At 45.5% G+C, this 22,620-nt stretch overlaps 1 protein-coding gene across 1 annotated transcript in view; it reads left to right on the forward strand.

The window, feature by feature from the left end:
* The first annotated feature begins 328 nt into the window (after positions 1 to 328).
* LOC136676207 (uncharacterized) overlaps positions 329 to 22,620 on the forward strand; it is a 74,592-nt gene continuing 52,300 nt past the window's right edge. Inside the window, exon 1 of the mRNA XM_066653049.1 lies at positions 329 to 383. The gene's annotated coding sequence lies outside the window, so the exon portion shown is untranslated. The remainder of the gene's footprint in view (positions 384 to 22,620) is intronic.

Genomic DNA, 22,620 nt, shown 5'->3' on the forward strand with positions numbered 1-22,620 from the left:
CTTTAGCAGTGTAATACCAGCCAGCCTTCAGTGTTGAAGACCTCTGCTAAAGAGCATGTGCCTACCAAGGCAACCTGCCCCCTGGCAACAGCAAGCCGTTTAAATGACCTGTCAGCTCATAATTACTGGTCTAAGGAGGCTGTGTGGTGACGTCACCATAAAGGCAAGTTATATATATTGTATTTGCTTACTAATTTTATCCTGCAAGACAATACTACTTAAAACTTTTTATTAAAACTCATACTTCAAACTTAAACACTGAAACTTCAACTTTAAGCCTTTAAGTTTCAATTGGAATTAAAAAGTTGTATGTACTTTTGCAGAGAACTGTGGGAAACTGTGGAACTGAGGACCATGAAGGGAGGATAGCAGATAGTGATCTGGTCAGTATGACTTATGTAAACCTCACCATACTTTTTATTTTGGAACTCCTGCAACTAAACTAAAATATCTGAAGACTGAAGAGTGAAACATTTATAGAATTTAATGAGTGATAAAGCTGGTCTCTCTTAAAAATATCTATGCAGAAAACTCAATAGCAATTTATTTGTTTATGACTGTAGCGTATGTTAGGTTTTTAATCACACGTCACGATACCTTTGTGAATATATATTTAATATATATATATATTTATAATTTGTGTTTATAGCGTTGACCTTATTCAAACTCCTCCAATCTCTGATATTTGACTTAATGATATTAATTAAAATTTATAATTGGCTTAGGCAATTAAAACATTAATAATTAGTTTGAGAATGAATAATAATCACGCTAAATGAGTACTTCAGGATTTTCAGGAAAATAATGAACAAATTGCAAACACTGTGATTTCAAATAATGAAAGTTTTATTAACAAAGAGAAGATATTTAATTAACATAGCGTAGCCTTGTAATCTCACGGTATCACCGCAGGAGAAACCGGTTTTGACCTTAAGGTGGGCTAGGCACTGCTGGCTTGTGACTAAATTGTTGCTAACTAAGGTTTAATAAATGGTAAATTATAAAGGGATTTACTTAGACATCAGCTCCTGGAAAAAGTGTGAAATACGCTAGCTTACTCGTTTGCCGTGTCACCGAGCCGTCGCATCCTGCTGTGTAATCTCCGTGTTCTGGGGTTGTTTCTCGTCATTTCCACGTGGTGAGAGACAGGCCCACTTATGGAGGAGATTTCTTTCCGGTTGAGTTGGAAGCTCTCGGCTTCAGGCGGAGCTGCGTCGATCGAGATTTCCCCTTTTTGGATTTTCACAGGCGTGGCTGGTTTTCCACCGGAGTGGAGCGGCTTTTTCAGAGTATTAGCTCGTCTCGTTGTTCAGTTTTCCAGGAGTAATGTCTTCAGAAATCAGCTTATAACGTTAATATATCTGCTATCGACTAATCAAAAGGTTGATATCTTATTCTGGCCACGAATAAGTTTCGCCTACTTTGATTACTCGTGAGATCACACTTCGATGGGTAATAAAACATAAACAAGATTAAAAAGAAAGAAAATATTCAAATCGCTCGACGCATTATTAAAGCTTCATACTTTCAGCTAATTCAAGACGTCTCTTGTAAGCTTTTTGGATGAAGTCTGAGAGGGTTTTCTTTCGTGGTCCGTTACTTCTGTCGAGCTCTCGGGACTGCTGTCGAGCTCTCGTAACTGCTGTCGAGCTCTCGTAACTGAAGTGCGAGCAGTCGAGCTGCTATTTTTCAAAGTCAGCGCGATCACTCCCTAATGGGAGGCATTCTTTTCTGATTGGACACAAGTTCAGCCTCACGTGACCCTCACGAGGGGGAGAGAGTAGGAGGGGGTTTGAGTCAGTGATTCACAGAAAGAATATAAATTTCGCGTATCGAAATTTCTTATACATGTTAGTAACATATAACAATGAGTACACTGGGCTGTTAGTATCAAACACCCATATAAGATCCCATCTTGAGTACGTTGTTTACGTCCAATTCATGATGATACGCTGGAAAAGAACATTAATCCGTTTTCTCTATTAGGAGACAGAACTTCTTTTCATGATAGAAACAATCGGCAATATACACCATTTCATTAGAAGGTGGGCATTCATCTGAGGACACAGAAGTGACATTAATAAATTTGTTTATACACATTTAATCAGAATTTGACTATTTTCCGCTATTGTTTTAGGCGACTCCGAGCGAGGCGTAGTTTCGCCAATGTCCATTTGGGGTCGCTGTTGGTCCACGTTGTTGATGGGTGATTCACGGGGGTTCAACCGAGGTCACTTTTGGTTTAAACATTTGCTGGCCCTGTTTAGTGGGCTCGAGATAAGGAGAGACATTTAGGTGCCATTGTCATAAAAACGGGCCGTAAAAGCTCTCTTCTTTGTTCTGTGTTCCTGTTTCTCACAAGAGAAAAGGGGGATGTTTGGCCATGTGTCACTTGAAAGTGTTCTTAGGTGGGTGCGAGTGTGTGGGGGCTGCAAGGCCTTTGCCCCCTGTGGTTCGTGGAATGCTGACTTCGGGACCAGATGAAAGTTCTGGTCATAATGGAAAGTTTTGAATTAAAACTTTTCATTTCTACATTTATATTCGGTCCATATCTATCTTCGGTCCATACTCCACTACAATGACCACAGTTGATTGTTGATTCACTGTAAAAGTAACTTTATTAAAGAAGACCTTTATAATGAACTGCTGGATTAAGCTCTCCACAAATATTGTACAGTATGTACATAAAGAGAAAGCTTTATGAATCTAGTGGCTACTGGTGGTATTTCTACCTGAGGTGACCACAGAAATAAAACTCTTAAACATTACATGACAATGTCAAGTTAGATTCCTTATTAATTTGTGCAGTGCAATGTTCCAATCCTCTAGATGGCAAGCTCTTTATTTGTCCAGTGAACAATCACTTTAGCAGTTATCCCAACATTTGCCCTGCCGAGATATTTGACAGGAACCGCCACTGTCCTCTAATCTGACTTTTGTTTAACCTTGCGATTAAGAAATCACTTAATCACATTGTGCCTTTATCATGATTTATAACTGCCATGAAATATATATATATATATATATATATATATATATATATATATATATATATATGTTCTCTTGCATTCTCTGCTACAGTTTACTTTCAGTCTAAGATGGAAATAGCAACTGGAAAAAGATAAGGTTGTTCCAAATCTAGTTTCTCTGTGTGAACAGGACTAATAGGAATAGCCCCTTTAATACATGTACAGTAACCCAGAAGTTTTCTAGTCTTTAGCCAAAGGAGCTGTATTTGTGAATGCAAATCTCACTAAAATTTGTCTCGGATATTGCCCGTACTTTATCATGGCAGCACCCTAGTGCAAAATTTAGGTAAAATTCAAGTGAGCACACATGTGAACAGTGTCACGGAAATGCAAACAGAATAGATGCTCACAGGTTTCCAGCAGGAACAGGTTTACTTTACTGAAGTTTAAGTCCATCACACACCATAAGAAGAATGCATCCAAAACCAAAAGGAAAATCTAGAGAATAGTAAAATAGCAGGCAGAGGTCAGAAACACAAATCATCAAAGCACTAGTGGTCCGAATCCAAAAGACAGAGTCAAGAGAAACGTAAGAATAGGTCACACACAGGAAAGCTTTCATAAATAAGATAATGCTAAGTATGCAACAGAATAGTTAACAATACTTCACAAATGTGAAATGCCAAAGCCTGGGTAAATATACTAACTGGGTAAATATGTATAAACATAAAACAGCTGTTATTCAAAACTCAGGTGACCCAGAGAGCACAAAAGAGTTCTCATCGGTTGATGGAGTCATGTGCCCACTGGACCATGGGAATTGAAGTCCCTAGGGCAAGTCATAGACTCAAGTGGTAATGTAGCGTGAAGTGAGGGAGGAAGCGAGGCGTCCACACAGACAGGTGTGACAAACAGAGCCTGTAGTGTTCACTACATGTGTGAAAGGATAACTTGATTGGGCCCTGAACTTATTTTCTTTGAACTTACTTTTAAATCACAGTTGGTCCCTGGCTACAGACAGTAAAATGCGTGAATACTTAAAAAAATTATGTGAATAAATTCACTTTACATTTTTTTAATAACTTAAATAACTTTAATATATTAAGTGCATGGTGAGAGAAGCGGCGCTAATGGAGGTCTCTGTGTGGTCAAGACTAATGTGTTTACAAAGCCCCGGTGTCAGTAAATGACTAAAATAACAAACTATGTTGGTCTGGTATTCTAGGCTGTCTCTCTCTGCTCATGGCAGTGAAAAAAAGCATCTTGAGCTGTTTGGACAACAGAAAGTATGAACAGAGATGAGGATAATGCTCTATTACTGCTCCATGGGTGGGTAATATTGACTTGTTTCTGTTTCTGACGATATTCTATGATAGTACCAACAGTGAATAAAACAGTGAAAAAACAGCCATGTACAAACAATTTTTCCCCTCAAACATATCATTTCACCTTTAAAGGTGTGTAGCTTCTCAATGTAAACAAACCAGAGAGAACATCATAGGAATGACTGTTGTTTGTAAGTGGCTGAAATTTAACTTGTCTGTACGTTTTTATTCACTAAACTTTAATGCATTTATTTTCATGCAGTCTCTTGAATTTAAAGTATGTTCCTACCTAAATAATCTGAAATAGCAAATATAATTCAGTATAAGCCACCTATGGACCAGGAATAAATTGAGGGACAAGGAACAAATATGGAGGTAGGTGCAGGATAATAATTTGATGACATAAGGACACAAACAAAGACATGATACAGGAGACTGCAAACAGCTAAAGTAACAAAAACTAAACCAATTACTATAGAATACAATAGAACTAGAGAGAGAGGAAAGAATAAAAAAAACCTAAAACATAGAACTAGGAGACCAAACACAGATGCTAAGGGCTAAACAAAGAAGCCAGGGGCTAAACACAGACACCAAACACAGCTAGGAACTAAACACAGAGACCAAACACAGATGCTAAGTGCTAAACACAGAGACCAAACAAAGATACTAGGGCTAAAGACAGAAGCCAGGGGCTAAACACATAGACCAAATACAGATGCTAGGGGCTAATCACAGAGGCCAAGCACAGAGACTAGAGGCCAAACACAAATGCTAGAGGCCAATCACAGAGACCAGAGGCCAAACACAGGCCAAAGGGGCAATCACAGATGCCAGAGGCCAAACAGAAATGATAGATGGAGATGGAGGTAAGTGCGGAATAATAATTTAATGACATATGGACACAGACAAGATGCAAATAATAGAACTAGAACTAGAGAGAGGAAGAGAGAAATAATCCTAAAACACAACTAGGAGGCTAAAACTACAGAGACCAAACACAGATGCTAGGGGCTAAATACAGAGGCCATAGACCAAACACAGATGCTAGGGGCTAAATGCAGATGCCATAGACCAAACACAGATGCCACGGGCTAAATACAGAGGCCATAGACCAAACACAGATGCTAGGGGCTAAATACAGAGGCCATAGACCAAACACAGATGCTAGGGGCTAAACACAGAGGCTAGAGACCAAACACGGATGCTAGGGGCTAAACACAGAGGCTAGAGGCTAAACATAGATGCTAGGGACTAAACACAGAGACCAAACACAGATGCTAGGGGCTAATAATTAATAATAATTTAATGACATATGGACACAAAGAAAGACAAGATGCAAATAAAGTAACCAATTACTACAGAAAATAATAGAACTAGAACGAGAGAGAGAGAGAGAGAGAGAAATAATCCTAATACACAACTAGGAGACTAAAACCACAGAGACCACACACAGATGCTAGGGGCTAAACACAGAGACCAAACACAGATGCTAGGGGCTAAACACAGAGACCAGAGGCCAAACACAGATTCTAGGGGCTAAACACAGAGACCAAACACAGAAGCCAAACACAGATGCTAATGGCTTAACATAGAGGCCAAACACAGATGCTAATGGCTTAACATAGAGGCCAAACACAGATGCTAGGGGCTAAACACAGAGATCAAACAGAGATGCTAGGGGAGAAACAGGTAGTTATGTGACATTTGAAGTGAGATGTCGGAGGCTGTATCAAGCAAAAAGGGGCAAGCCACCACGTGACTGATAACAATCGAGCCTTCAGATTCTGAGGGACACGTGATTGTTTCATTTTGAGTGTCGCTACCACCTAAAGCCTCGCAGCATTTCATGGGATTTGTGTTGGTATTTGGTGTTGATGAGAGGTAGGCTACTGGAGTGTTTAGTTATTTTTAGTTAATTTAGTTATTATATCATAGATTATATCGGCTCGCGACCCGCCTGGCCCCCACACCACCTCCTCATGAAACTAGCACCGGAGGATGATATGGAGGCTTACCTCCATACGTTTGAGATAGTGGCCGAACGGGAAGTCTGGGATAGAGAGCTCTGGGTCAAAATACTTGCACCTTTCCTGTCGGGTGAGGCTCAGCTTGCGTATTATTCTCTAGCACCGGATCGTGCCCACGACTACGACCAGCTAAAGCGGGAGATCCTCGCACGAGTGGGTCTCAGCCCGGCGGCCGCCGCTATGGAATACCACCGGTGGACCTATCAGCCTGGCCAGACCCCCGGCAACAGATGCTGCAGCTACTATGGACCACCCGCCGCTGGCTACGTCCTGAGGTCCGGAGCTCAGAAGAGGTGGCAGAGCATGTAGCCATGGAGCGGTTCCTGAGGACCTTACCAACGGACCTGAGTAGGGCGGTTGCCATGCGGGACTCAATAAATCCCCGGGCCATGGTGGAGGCCACTGAGGCAGACGAGCGCATGCTCCACTCCTCCAAATCCGCACGAGGAGCCGATGCCTACAGAGCCCGAGTTAGGCCCTCCTCCCTGGCCGGCGAAGACCTGGCTTGCTGGGTGTGGTGTGCATGGGAATTTTCAGAAGGACGGCTCCTACCGCCTGCTGCATGTAGATGTCCGGGCGTTCATGGACTCGGGGAGTACCGTCACCTTCCTCCGCCCGGCTGAATTTCCCTGGCTCCAGCCCTCCCTCGAAACCCTACCCGTCACCTGCGTGCATGGGGAGGTGCGGCAGTTCCCCACTGCCCGCATCCTGTTGGGGGAGCAAGGACGTCAATGGCCCCTCACCGTGGGCCTTGTTCCCGATCTCCCTGTCCCTTTGCTCGTGGGACGGGATTTTCCTGGGTTCGCCCAAGGCCACAACCAGTTCCCCTCTCAGCGACGACGTCACCATCACAAGAGCCGGTCCAGGCCCTGGTCGGCTTTGTTGGCCCAGCCCCAGGAGGATAGCGCAGAAGCCAGCGGTGAAGGTGAGTGTCAGGATACCATTAATCCTCTCTCCTCTCTTTGTCAGCAGATACAAGCGGAGGGAGGGTTCGCCCGAGAGCAGAGGGAGGATGATCGGTTGAAGCAGGCCTGGGAGAACGTTGCGGTTCTGGATGGGGTTCCCCACGTTCCGGGTCCTCTTCCTGACCCACATTTCGCTGTCCATAAAAATCTCCTCTACCGGGTACGCCAACTCCCAGAGGGACCTCAGGAGGCTCTCGTCCTCCCCAGGTCCCACATTGACACGGTCATGCACCTGGCTCACCACCACCCACTGGGGGGACATCTAGCCTGGCAAAATACCTTGGCCCGTATCCTGCCCCGTTTCTACTGGCCCTCCATCCAGGCAGAAGTCAAGAACTACTGCCAGTGTTGTGCGAGGTGCCAACTAACTTCACCCAAGAAACCACCGCCAGCACCTCTCATCCCGCTCCCCATCATCGGAGTTCCTTTTGAGCGGATCGGGATGGACATTGTCAGGCCATTGCCGAAGTCTGGCCGGGGACATGAGTACATCCTGGTGATGGTAGACTATGCCACTAGGTATCCGGAGGCTGTCCCCCTCCGGAAGGCCACCTCCAAGGCGATTGCCCAGGAATTGTTCCTGCTATGCTCCCTAGTGGGGATCCCCAAAGACATTATTACTGACCAGGGCACCCCCTTCATATCCCGGCTGGTGGCGGACCTCTGTAAGCTCCTGCGGACACCTCCCCACCTCGGTCTACCACCCCCAGACAGACGGGTTAGTGGAACGATTCAACCAAACTCTGAAGCGGATGCTAAAAAAAGTGGTTGCTCAAGACGGACGGGACTGGGACCTGTTGGTACCCTATGTTCTCTTTGCAGTCCGGGAGGTCCCCTAGGCTTCGACAGGCTTTTCCCCCTTTGAGTTACTGTACTCTCGTAGGCCCAGAGGACTTCTCGATGTGGTGAGGGAAGCGTGGGAGCAGCAGCCGTCTCCGTACCGTTCCATCATTGAATATGTGCAGGAGATGCAACAGCGGGTGGATGCGTTAGCTCCGATCGTACAGGAGCATATGGAGGAAGCCCAGCGGGCCCAACAGCGCATCTACAACCACCCTGCCCAGCCCAGAGATTCCAGGTGGGGGACCTTGTCCTGGTTTTGGTCCCCACGACCACCTGCAAGTTCCTGGCTACTTGGCAGGGACCCTACACCATCCTTGAAAGAGTCGGCCCCGTGAATTATCGCCTTAACCAGCCTGGTCGGAGAAAAACCCAGCAGGTTTATCATGTGAACCTGCTTAAAAAGTGGGTGGAGCCGATCCCTCAGGTCTCTGGGTTTGCCTCCACTGAGAGTTCAGCTCGGGCGGAGATTCAGTGGGGCAACGACCTCAGCCTCGCCCAACACCAGGAGCTTGTAGAGTTGGTGGAGCGATTCCGGGACGTATTCTCTGCCACCCCAGGGCGGACCCAGTTTGTTCAACACGACATCCGAACCCCTGTGTGGGTGACAGTTCGACAGCGGCCTTACCGTGTCCCCGAGGCCCGCCAGGCAGCCATAGAGGAGGAGGTTGAGCGTATGTTGTCCGCCGGTATCATTGAGCCATCTAACAGTCCATGGTCTAGCCCCATTGTCCTGGTTCCCAAACTGGACGGTTCATGGAGATTCTGCAACGACTTCAGGAAACTGAATGAAGTCTCGCAGTTCGACTCCTACCCTCTTCCCAGGGTAGATGACTTGATCGATTGGCTAGGTAAGGCCCATTTAATTTCCACCTTAGACCTCACCAAGGGATACTGGCAGGTGGCTCTCACTCCAGAGGCCCATCCCAAGACGGCCTTCTCCACCCCTGCAGTAAACTGGCAGTATCGCGTTCTCCCGTTCGGCCTCCATGGGGCCCCAGCCACCTTCCAGCGTCTCATGGATGTGGTCCTAAGGCCACTTTTGCCTTTTGCGGCAGCCTATCTGGACAACGTCAGTCGACCACCTGAGGAGGGTATTGAGTCGACTCTGTGAGGCTGGACTCACCGCCAACCCCCGAAAGTGCCACCTGCCACTACCTCGGTTATCGGATTGGTCGAGGGCTCCTGAGGCCCCAGGTAAGGAAGGTTGAGGCCATCCTTAACTGCCCAAAACCCCGGTCCAAGAAACAGGTACGTGCCTTTTTGGGGTTGGCTGGCTACTACCAGCGGTTCATATCTAACTCCTCTATTGCCTCCCCTCTTTCTGACCTTACTAGGAAGGGCCAGCCGGAGACTGTTAATTGGACGCCCGAGGCCGAGGCCGCCTTCGAGCAACTGAAGGCATGCCTAACCTCCGAACCCGTCCTAAGGAGCCCGGACTTCGATCGACCATTCCGGGTCCAGACAGACGCTTCGGAGTGGGGGCTCGGGGCGGTCCTGGTGCAGGATTTCAACGGAGAGGAGCATCCTGTGTTGTACATAAGCCGTAAGTTAACTCCCCCCGAGCAACGCTATGCAGCCATGGAGCGAGAGGCCCTGGCCATCAAATGGACAATAGAGGAACTCCGGTTTTACCTTACGGGTAGACCATTTATCCTGGTCATGGACCATGCCCCTCTGCAGTGGCTGGCCCGGGCCAAGGATTCCAACCCTCGAGTCACCCGTTGGTTCCTCTCCTTACAGGACTTCTCGTTCTGGGTACAGCATAGGGCAGGGGTCCTACACGGCAACGCGGATGCCCTCTCCCGCTTGCCGGTCTGCTGGGCGTCCAGAGGCCCTCTTCCTGGCATGTCTCTAAGGGGGGGGGGGGGGGGGTGGGGTGGCCGGGGGCTGTCTCATCAATCCAGCAGCTCCATGCCACGCCAGACAACGCCTGGCAGTTACGGGGCCCAGCTCCTCCTACTTCCCAGGGCGGAAGCGACGACATAAAGGACCGCCGAGGGATCTCCGCGAGGGGAGAGAGAAAAGGGGTAACTACTTGTCGACACGAGAGATTGAGTTGTGCTGATCATTTCCCTCTCGTCTTTCTCTTCCCCCCCCCCCGTTGTTTTTCTGTTTATCTTCTCTGGAGCAGACTGATCTGGCGTGAACGTGCAGCCGCCCGCCGCCCTGGACGCTGCCCCGCTGTCCTAGAGAAGGAGAAGCCCTGGCATATTCACTGGCGTCGGCGCTCGTTGCACGTGGTTTTTTTTTTGAACGCCTGAGATTTTCGTTGTTAACTCTTTATGTTGTTGAGCATTAAAAGTAATGGCTGAGTGCTGAACTCTGACTTTAGTTCTCCTGTGGTCCCTCGCCACCGTCTAGAGCGTCACAATATATATATATATAAATATAAATATAAATTATCTGTATTATTATTATAGTGTGTAGGCTAGTTGTTTTCTGAATAAGAACCCATAAGCTATATTTGTCCCTTTCCCAATACTGCTCTCTTGCAGGTTATTGTCCTTCACTTCCAGTTTCATAAGCACACTTGCATTCAGTGTTCAGCATACATCAGTGATGAATTTACTTTGAGTGTTCACCATCACAACTCTCAACTAATAATATTTCCATTCAAACACACACTTTTATATTCAGACCGAGTGGCAAAAATAGTTTATTTTATAGATGGACTTTCCAGGATACTTTGGCTCAGTATTAATTTAGTCTGTTATACATGTCTTTGCACTATAAGCGTCACTAGTGAGAACGATTAAATGAGCCTGAACCTTTTGACTGGAAAGCCCCATTGATTCATGAAGCCTAGTTTTCCCATCACTTAGACAGAGGCTAAGGGCTAAACACAGAACAAGAGGGCAAAACAAGGAACACAAAGACAATAAACAGAACCAACACAGAAACCTTTTGATATAACCATGAAACAGACTGAGGACTGACAGCAGACAATCGACCCACAAACAGGAAACAAAGACATGGGCAATAGAAAGTAACCACAGACCAGATACACCTGGGAATAAATCAAGCCATGCAACACTAGAAACAGAGGGACGAGGAATCACATGACGGAAAACAATCACACAACAATGGGAGCATATACAGGAAACAACAGAACAGAACACAACAAAAGAGCATGTTAAAATATGTGTATGTAAACTCCCTAACCATACTCCCGATGCCCTGAGGACACACATTAAACAGCAATACTAAGCAGTTGCTATTCTCATTTAAACAGCCTGATTCAAACCCTATGGGCTTTTGAATGCAAGTCCAATTGCAAAGCATTTGTCATCTTAACTCATCAATTATTTGGGTCTGAGCAAGGAGGCATATTGGATACATAAGTTGAAAATTAGCTGTAATTGTGAATTTTTTATGAACACGAAGTATTCACACTTTGTGAATTCACAATATAATAAATAAATAGTAAGAAGAAATGTTACAGTAGGTGTAAAGAACAATTATGTAAAATGAAAATAATAATATATAAGTATTATTATAAATAACATCTATGATTGTGGGGTATTCCACGTCTTTTAAGGTGGAATAGTATGTTTGAGGGGAAAAAACCTTTTGCCAACAACCCAAACAATTTACTGTACATTTGATATACATATTTATATTTTTATTTTTTACTACTAAGCACTTCTGGATGGATGCAAACTGCATTTCGTTGCTTTGTACTTGCGACATGTGCAATGACAATAAAGTTGAATTCTATTCTAATTCTATTCTATTCTTTAATAGTTTAAAATAACACTATTTGGACACTGTTACAAAGCTAGTTCCCACTGAGTCTGGCTTACCATGGCAAAAACACAAGTACATAATGGTGAATGGCAGAAAATAAGGGAAAATGGCGTACATATTACAAATCAGACACAAATACAACAATGTTGTGTATTTCAGTCATCTATAAGCACATAAGAGTGTGTGGTTATGTATGTTGTACAAGGTGAGTAGGTCACCGGCATCAACCCTATTGATTATTTTAGTCCATCATATGTCACACTTATTTATAACTCCTTAGTCTTTAGCACAGGAATTTCAACACATACATACATGAAAAACATCTTGTGGGTATGTGAGGAAGATATGCATGTCTTTATGGAAAGCAGAACTCTTCCTTTGTGGAAAGGTTAGTATCTCAGGAAACAGACAAGATTCAATTTACATTCTACATGGTGAATGGTTCTGGCTGGGTGGGTTGTACAGTTCTTAAAGTTTGAAATATTTGCTTTAACCCAGTGAGACCTGACTATTCACTATTCAGTTTCAGACATAATATATTTGTATGGCGATATTTGGGTGAAAATATGGACAAATTAAAGGGTTCTTTGATGGTCGTGCAAAATCTTTAAATGTCTGGATGTGTTGACATCTGGAGACGGGGTCATCCAAAACACTTGATTTACATCATCATATTGCACATCTCTGATAGACTAAAACTCATGCCAGTGTTTATTTGTCTTGAGGGATGAGATAATATGCACTGTTCTTTGTGATAATCCTGTGCTGATACTGAATGCATAGTTTGAATGCATAGCATTCCTGGTCATGCCTAATTTGTCAGTCACCTTTTTAATCTATTCATCACTGGCTTCTGTCAAGCAGATATTTTCACCACCCAAAAAAAAAAGTTAGAGGTAAAAAAAAAAATCAGGCAAAAAAACTGGCGTTGTAGTAAGCAATTTGGTGGGGCACTAGAGGAAGGCTATTCTGAGGAATTTTCTGACCAGCACAGCAAGTTGAATCCTATTGATTGTACTGAAAGGCTGAAGACCCTGGAATGTACTGTTTGCTCAATCAATGTTTGCCACCTTGCAGGCCTAACAGCTCAATATGTGGTTTATCTTTTCCAACACCCCCCAAATCCAATGGTCTCCTGTCCCTCATTGATAAGATTCAGAGACAGATGGGGACAGACAGACAGACGGACCCACAGGACACAGTCTCTAAACTCCACTCACACCAGGTCCTGGTAAATCCCAGAGAGCAAGGGAACAGATCAATAAGGGAGAAAAAGTTCTGAAATCAGAGGAGAGTGAGGGATAAAAGGAGGACGGAGTGACCTTATTTTCTCTGTGGGGACAGAGGCAGTCTGAGTTTAAACTTTGCCAGCTCCTGTATGCTCTGAAATGCTGATTCTTATTGCGATTGGCCAAGGAGGATAGATTTGTTTGTGTACGTGTGAGAGTCTTAAACACAGGCTATGATAGAAATTAGCATGGTGGCGCAGCAGGTAGTGTCGCAGTCACACAGCTCCAGGGGCCTGGAGGTTGTGGGTTCGATTCCCGCTCCGGGTGACTGTCTGTAAGGAGTTGGTGTATTCTCCCCATGTCCGTGTGGGTTTCCACCCACAGTCCAAAAACACATGTTGGTAGGTGGATTGGCGACTCAAAAGTGACTGTGAGTGTGTGTGTGTTGCCCTGTGAAGAACTGGCACCCACTCCAGGGTGTATTCCCACCTTGCGCCCAATGATTCCAGATAGGCTCTGGACACACCGTGATTCCTCACATAATTCAGGGTTTTTATGGAGTCTAGTGACACAGCAATTTAAACAGTTACTCTACTGTTGTGTTCAGAAGGTAGATAGAATTTTATTTATGCTGACATATGTATTAATTATCATTACTAACTCTTACCCTTCCTTCCTCTCTCTCTCTTTCACACACACACACAAGAACACTCAGTTCTAAGTTTCTCTCTGTTTCTCTCTCTCTCTCTTTCTCTCTCTCTCTCTTCCCTTCATTTGTTTTATTTTTTATTTGCTGTGACTGCTCAACCTGCTGACAGATATGTGTAGCATGTGGTGAGTAGCTTATTTATTGATTCCTCTTGAGCTGCTGAGTGGTCACCTTGTCTCACTTTATCAGAACACATCCATGAAGATTTTCCATGAGTGTCAGGGTGGACACTGATAGTTTATGACTTACTGAGTGGTTCAACACTGTATTCCATCCCTGTGATGTTGTAACGATCTGGTACAAGCAGTTCAAATAAGGTGACCTGCATTGACTTCTAGAAGCAATTCTTGCCTGGATGTGAAGCAGTTTTCATTCATAAGCTGTGAAACACGCCAGCGATCATTCTCCTGGGATTTTTTTGCCACTGCTCGATGAACCGTATGATTGCATAAGCATTGATACACCTACAAATTTAGCTAATTCCTTCCGACCCTGGCATTTGGCATGCCCCAATGCAACCACTCTTTTTTGCCAGTCATTAACATTTGCTTTGATATCTATTTTCTACACATCAAACATGACATTCACTCTACTGTACCACCACTTCTCAATTTATAAATCCAATTGCACATCACACTGGTATGTATTGTCCAACCAGCCTTATGAAATTACAACCACCTTAAACAGACAAGGTGACAAATTTTTTGCCTGGAGATAATATATACATTTCTTTTTTGTGCCCATTGCCTTTCCTCGATATTCAGTGGTCCACATACTTTCACATAATACTTAATTGTTTTCTCAAAGTCGTGACTTTTGCACAGAAATGCAAGCAGCAATATTTGTCATGTCTTTTTTTAACAAGTAGATCGGTTGAAATGGACTTTGACATGTAATCTCCTGCCCCGCGAGGAGGCAGGACAAGGGCGGAGACAAGGACAATAACAGACAAAGCCATGTGCGGATAAAGCACATGGCAGGGACAACAAAACTGACAGGACGAAGGCGTGACAGATGCCCCCCCCCCTGAACGCGCAACTCCCGGGGCGCGTACACCTAAACCCCCCAGGAGCTGGCACAGGAGAGGGCAAGGAAAACAAGATAGACTAGGACAAGACAAGGAACCATGCGAGACAGGACTCAGGACAGGACGGGAACAGACAAAGGAAATGGAGCTGGGAACTTGACAGGACTGGATCTATGAGACGGGACTGGGGACATGACATGAGACTGACAAAGGGGGGCAACAAGAGACGGGACAGGTGACGGAATGGAGAACTGGGAATGGACAGGGGACTGGACATGAGACAAGACAGAGGGTTGAAACGGTGGCTGGACAGGAGACAAGACAGGTGATTGAACACTGGACGGATACAGGGACTGAACATGTTTGGGGACAGAAGACTGGACATGATTAACAGGGGACTGGAAATGAGACGAGATAGAGGGTTGAAACAGGGACTGGACTGGGGGCAAGACAGGTGATTGAACACTGGACAGACACAGGGACTGGACTTGACTAGGCAGGGGAAGAGGGACCAAGACATTCAGAGGGACAGACACGAATACAGTGACAGGGACTGGGACAGTGACAAAGGCAGACACGGGCACAGGGACAAGGACAGAGATAGGAACCAGGACAGGGACAGACAAGGGAACCAATATAACTGGGGAATGCCCAGGACTGGCAATAGTCTGTGGAGGAGTCTGAGGAACCAGCCTGGGCACAGTTCTGAGGACTTCGAGGCCGTCCTACGGGCACAACCAGGAGCGGCCGGGGCCACAGTCACGGATGCCGGAACGGCCGAAGCCACAGTCACAGGGGCAGAAACGGCCGAGGCCACAGTCACAGGGGCAGAAACGGCCGAGGCCACAGTCACAGGGGCAGAAACGGCCTTAGCCACAGTCACGGGGGCAGAAAAGGCCTTAGCCACAGTCACAGGGGCAGAAACGGCCTTAGCCACAGTCACGGGGGTAGAAACGGCCGTAGCCACAGTCACGGGGGCAGAAGCAGCTGAGGGAGCTGCCATTACGAAGACAGGAGGCCCTGCGACGACGTCCACGGAGGCAGGGGAACCTGCGACGACGTCCATGGAAACAAGAGGCCCTGCAATGTCGCCGCCAACGGAGACAGGAGGCCCTGCAGCGACGCCGTCCACGGAGGCAGGGGACCCTGCGACTCCGTCCACGGCGACAGGGGACCCTGCGACGACGTCCACGGAGGCAGGGGAACCTGCAGCGGCGTCCACAGAGGCAGGGGAACCTGCAGCGGCGTCCACGGAGGCAGGGGAACCTGCAGCGGCGTCCACGGAGGCAGTAGCGGCTGGAGACGCCGCTCTCACAGGGACAGGCGCGGCTGGAGGCGCTGCTTTCACGAAGACAGGTGCGGCTGGAGATGCCGCTTTCACGACGACAGGCGCGGCTGGAGGCGCCGTTCTCACGAAGACAGGCGCGGCTGGAGGCGCCGTTCTCATGGGAACAGAAGCGGCTGGTTTCACCGCCTTTCCGGAGACAGGAGCTGAGACTTCCACCGAGGCAGGGGCTCGTGCTGCTCGCCGAGCACGAGTTTTAGATATAGCGGGTTTAGGGGCACTGATGGGCGCACTCTCGAGGGACTTCTTTGACCGTAGTTCCCTCGGAGATGCGCCCCTGTTAGCCTCATCTCCCATGTCCAGTGATTTGAGGCTAACAGCCCCTGCCCCTAACCCCCCCCTCCAAAAAAAAAATCTCCCCTGACCTGAGGGGGTTATCCTCGCAAGCAGGGGTAACTGCAGAGACGTCCTCGGGAGCAGGGGTACCTGCAGAGCCGTGCTCAATAGCTGGGGTTCCTGCAGAAACATCCTTGGAAGCAGGGGTTCCTGCAGAGCCGTCCTCGGGAGCGGAGAATCTCTCCGTAAAGAGTTCAAAAAATGTCTCTACATCGATGTCATGAGATCTCTCCTTAATTACGGCTTCAGCCCACCGTAACGCCTCTCCTCTAAGGAGAGATTTCATGAACATGACTTGGACTAGAGCAGGAGTAGGAGGACCGGTTAAATATTCAAAATAGTTTCAACATTGGAATATGAATCCTTTCCAATTTGGACCTCTTTCTAACTCTGCTGTAACTCCCAGAAAAGATTGTAAAAGGAGAGATTGATCACCAACCCTCACGGCCAGTATATCCTCTGCCGTTTTTATGTTCTTCTCTGGGAGAATGTCCGTGTTAACTGCGTCCTTGTGGTCGAACATTCTGTCATGGATCACGAGGCGGACTGACGGAGGCGGACGCACTTGCTAAAACACGGAGGGTTTATTATAACAAAACAAAGGCAAGCTATAAAGAAAAACAACAAGACGAGGATATTAAACTAATAGGGACAGGGAAAACACTGAATGACAAAACTAGGGAACAAACATGACCTGATGAAACAACGGGAGATAAACAACACGACATGACTTAGGACAACGGAGAAAGGAGAAACTGTGAAGACAGACTAGCATAATACCATTAACAAGACATTGGACAAAGGGGAAATGAGAAATGTGAAATGTTCGACAAATGGGAGAGACACAAGGGAACTTAAATACAAGACATAAACAAGACACACCTGGACAGATAACGAGGAGGACGGGTTAACACATAACACAGACGAGGAGGCGGAACAAAGGCGGGACAAGGGCGGAGACAAGGACAATAACAGACAAAGCCATGTGCGGATAAAGCACATGGCAGGGACAACAAACCTGACAGGACGAGGGCGTGACACAGCCATCCCCAGCACTCAGGGTGCAGTTGGGGTTTAGGTGCCTCTACAACCATGGATGCTGAGGGAGGAGACAATTCAGCCCCAGCTGCTGAGCGAGGAGACAGTGCTGTTTCTCTTTGTCTGACTTAATTGCATTATTCTCTTTATGTAGTGTTTTGTGATATTGCTCAAGGTGATTAAAAAGTTTTGACATACAGGCTTTCTGTGTCCCCACTTTGACAAGACAGCCTCTGAACATCACCTCATTTTTTCTACATTCTCCTTCCTAACCCCAAATATTTCCAAACCGAGTACTTTTTGATTTTCCTGTATCCTATTCTGCACTGTTGTCTTTTGTTACACTAATTTCTACTATTTATTTTCCACACTTGCACACATTTTCCTCAAAGCATTTATTTGTAGTATCACTGCCATCTCTTAATCAAGAAAACTTTTTTTATTGGCCCTTTTTCACAGTTCATTCAGATCGTGTGCTCACCTTTTGCGGCATCTATGTCGTATATTTTCATACAGCGGTATATGTAAACAGTATACACTTCAGACTTAATGTATAAGATAACACTTAATCCTGAAGGAAACAGCTGACTATAAAATTGTATAGCATGTTTGTGAGGGACTGGGTTTATTTACTTAATTATTTTCCTTTTGGGGGCAAAGGGGTATGTAGTGGATGTTGGTCATACACCCCGATACATATACATATAATTTTATAATTTGTTTTATAGCCTTGACCTTATTCAAACTCCTCCAACCTCTGATATTTGACTTAATGATATTAATTAAGATTTATAATTGGTTTAAGCAATTAAAACATTAATAATTAGTTTGAGAATGAATAATAATCATGCTAAATGAGTTCTTCAGGATTTTCAGAAATTCTAATGAATAAATTGCAAACACTGTGACTTCAAATAATGAGAGTTTTATTAATAAAAAGAAGATATTTAGTTAACATAGCACAACCTTGTAATCTCACGGTGTCCGACAGGGGGAACTGATTTTGACCTTAAGGTGAGCCAGGCACTTTTAACTTGTGACTAGAGTTACTAACTAAGGTTTAATTAATACAGAATTTATCAAGAACTTAATTCGGTGTTCAGCTCTGGAAGTGCGTAAGTTTAGCTTACTTTTCGTCGGTCTTTCACCACTCGTTTGGATGCAGAGGCTCTTTGGAATCCTGGGAATGGAGGCGTCTCACTTAGTCTCGCGGTTCTTACCGCAGAAGCGTCCAGGCTGAGTTAGCTTGGAGTTCTTTCTTGGTTGATTGAGTTGTCTCGGGCGTACCCGGAGTGTGATGACGCAGGCGGCAGGATCCTCTCTTCGGCCTTCGGTCCGGAGTGGGAGAGTCCAAAATATGGACGTTTTAGACGAAAGTTCGCTGGTTGCTGCAGCTCCAGAACTGAACAACCGCTTCAATAAACTCACTTATTCTAAGACTCTATGGTACCTCGGCAGTGTTTCCTTATTCTGGCCACGAATAAGTTCACCTGCTTCGATTAGTCGTGAGATTAAACTTAGGTAGGTAATAAACATAAACAAGATTAAAAGAAAAGAAAGATATTCAAATTACTCGACTTATTAGTTAAACTTCATACTCTTAGCTAATTTCGAGACGTCTCTCGTAAGCTTTTCTGAAGTCTCTGAGAGGTTTTTCTTTGTTTGTTGTCGGCGTGGAGACGAGAGCGTTCCTTTGATCTCCTCGTGGTTATTATCGTCGACGTCCTCTCTTTTTCAGCGGTCCGTTACTTTTGTAGAGTCCTCGCGACTCTTCAAACTTCGAACTCTTTGTCTGTCTTGCTGTTTGGCCTTTTCAAGGCTGGCGCGGTCACGCTCTAACGGGAGGCGTCCTCTTTCTGATTGGACACAACTCCAGGCTCACGTGACTCTCGCGAGGGAGAGAGAGAGTAGGGGGGTGTTTGAATCTGTGATTCTTACATAAGGAATATGAGTTTCTCGTATCAAAATTCTTATACCTGTTATCAACATATAACAATGAGTACATTGGACTATTAATATCAGACATTTATATAAGGTCCCATCTTGAGTACATTGCTCAAGTCCAATTCGTGATGATACGCTGAAAAATAAAACATTAATCCATTTTCTCTCATTCAGAGACAAAACTGATTTTTGTAATGGAAACAATCGGCATTACACATCATTTCATTAGGAGATCGGCATTCATCTGAGGGTACAGAAAAGTGACATTAATACATTTGCTTATACACAAATAACTCGGAGTTTGACTATTTTCGCTATTGTCTTGCGGCGACTCCGAGCGAGGTGTAGTTCCGCCAGTGTCCATTTGGTGTCGCTGTTAATCCGTGTTTCGGTTAGTGATTCACGGGAGTTCACTCGAGGTCACTTTGGTTTGAACATCTGTTGATCCCCGTGAAAGATAAGGGGTATTGAGGCGCCACTTTGTCATAGGCGGCCGTAAAAGCTCTCTTCTTTGTTTGAGGTTCCTGTCTCTTTAAAAGCATCATAAAAGTTAGTTATCTCGACAGTTCCTGTTAGTTAAAAGAGAGACGGGGTTGTTGGGGCCATGTGTTACTTTAAAGGGTTCTTTGATGCTCTTAGCTTATGAGTGTGCGTGTGTGGGGCTTTACACCCCGTGGTTCAAACAGTCCTGTGGAATGTTGATTTCGGGACCAGACGAAGGTCCTGGTCAGAGTGAGAAAGGTTTAATTCAAAACCTTTCATTTCATTATTCCTTCATTGTCCAATATTCATATTTGGTCCATACTCCACTACATTCCCCCCTTTCTTTTCAGTTTTATGGTTCTGCAGGGAGCATGGAGCTGAGAAGAAACTTTGCTGTGGAGGAAGGTGAGATCAGCAAGCATATTCAAACACATTTCCAGAGCTGATGTATTCCTATTAGTGTATGGGTGCATATGGAATGTGTATGTTTGCAGGCTGAAGGGATCCTAATTATTTAGGGGCAGGTCTTGTTCAAACGCAACCTCGAGAGCTGATTCTTCGACATGGCCTTCGGCTTCATATCTAAAACTTGGGGGTTCACCTCTCTGGGCTCTCTTATGTCTAACGAATTTGACCATTTTATTAGACCAAGTTTCTAACCTGCTCTGGAGGGCTCGAGTGCGTTTGAAATAGAACCAAGCTATACCAAAGGTCAAAAGATATCCTAATCCTACCAGGGTAACTAGTAAGGTGTCCGGGGTGGACCATGCATAGGTGACAGGCTGAACTGGCCATAGGGGTTGAGACGATAGTTCTCTAAGAGTGTTATCTATGGGGGTTAGGTCAATGACTTGGGTTCCCTCATATTCTAGGCGAGTTAGTGTTTTAGTATCTAGCTCGATGGTGTGTTTAGAGAAGAACTCTGAGATTTCTATATCGCTCTCATATTGGTCAGGGTTTAGGTGATACAGGGCCAGGTCTCCTACATGTAAGATTGCGTTTACGGGGACGTCTACCCAGAAGGTTTGGCTAGGAAGGAGTACCCTTTCTGAGGTGTCATGTTGATCATAGGTTAGTAGGGCCTCTCTAAAGGGGGTGTTAACCAACCAACGATTTCCAACAATTTCAGCTTGAGTACTGGTTACCAAACGTCGGGGTGTGACGACTACCGGGCATTGAGTATTACTCATCATAGGCTTAAGGCCACAGATCCCATTTGCGCTGTCACGAATGAAAGGTTTGCTAGGGCACAAGTAGTGAATGTCTTTAGTGAGTGTGCACATAAGCAAATTGGGTACCAGATATAGGTCAGGGTTATCGTCTTGGTATGCTACAAGAGATGTTGTTTTCACACGAACGTAGGCAGAATCTTGCCAGAAACCAACGTTGACAACATCTTTCAAACGGTATATGTTTTCAGGCGCCATTATGGGAAGGTTAATAATGAATGCTAATTCTCGGTCTTGAGGATTAACATAAATTGGGATGGCGCTACCTAAGGTATAGGCTAGGTGGGCCTGGAGATCAGTAACTACTTCTCGAGTTGCTGTGGATAAAATCTCCTGTACTAAGGATAGGGGCACCAGGTAGGGAGGGATTCTCCCCATGGCTAGGCTATCTACAGAGGAGCTGATTTCTTGTAGCATATCAGACAATAACATATTCACAAGCTGGATGTGGGCAAGGTCAAGTTGTACTACTGAAAGCATGGAGTTAACCGTCTGGAGCGTTTTGTTCAAAGCGACACTGTGAGCGTTGAGCACTACGACGGTGCCACGTAGGGTTTGCCCAATGGTTTGCAGGTGCTGCTGCTGTTTGTCTAATTGGGTTTTAATGTTCGGAATTTCCGCTTGCAATTCCCCTACTTGACGTTTAACAGTGGCTACATTGACGGCATTGACGGCGGACGTTCCGAGACTCAGTAGTGATCCCACAGTTGCAGCTGCCATTAGTAATCCGCCTATGAAGCGTTTAGGTCGTTTATTAAAACCATTTAGTTCTGATTGCGTTACGGTAAACTTTTGTAGCTGGCGGAGCATATGAGTTACGTCGGCTTCAGCATGGCTGATAGCTTCCTCAGTCCATCTAACTCCATTCCGGCCAGTCTGCAGCGTGGTTATCGGTAGGTTTTTGCTACACGCTTCGGCGGGATTCAACCGTACAAATACTCTCTGGGTATGGAGGCGGCAATTAGTGATTAGCAGTCCCGGCTGGTCTTTCAGTATTATTCCTGAGTCAGGACCCGGTTCGATCACTTCAGGGAGCACGGCGGTTCCTAGGGAGCCGACGATCAGGAGAATGAGCAGCGGGGCCATCCTACCGGAAGAGATGCTCATGGTTAGATTTAGGGTATTTATGGCGAGTCGTTTAGACAAATTATAAAAATTTTCACGGTACCCCCCTTTTGATAAAATTTTCCTAGGGTAAGCACTCTATAATAATTGACGATGAGGGACTAGGGTCTTGCACCCTGAGTGTCCTCAGTTTGGTTAGAAGCTCGTTGCCTGTTAAAGAGTGAGAGAAAAAGGGAAAAGGGATAGGAGAACTAAGGTGTGAGTAGAAGGTTATAGTTGTTTGTTAACTAACACCCTTCCTGCCTTTGGTTCTGCCGTTTATGATCTAACACAAGC

This window comes from Hoplias malabaricus, chromosome X2 (genome assembly GCF_029633855.1).
Source record: "Hoplias malabaricus isolate fHopMal1 chromosome X2, fHopMal1.hap1, whole genome shotgun sequence".
Taxonomy (NCBI): Eukaryota; Metazoa; Chordata; class Actinopteri; order Characiformes; family Erythrinidae; genus Hoplias; species Hoplias malabaricus.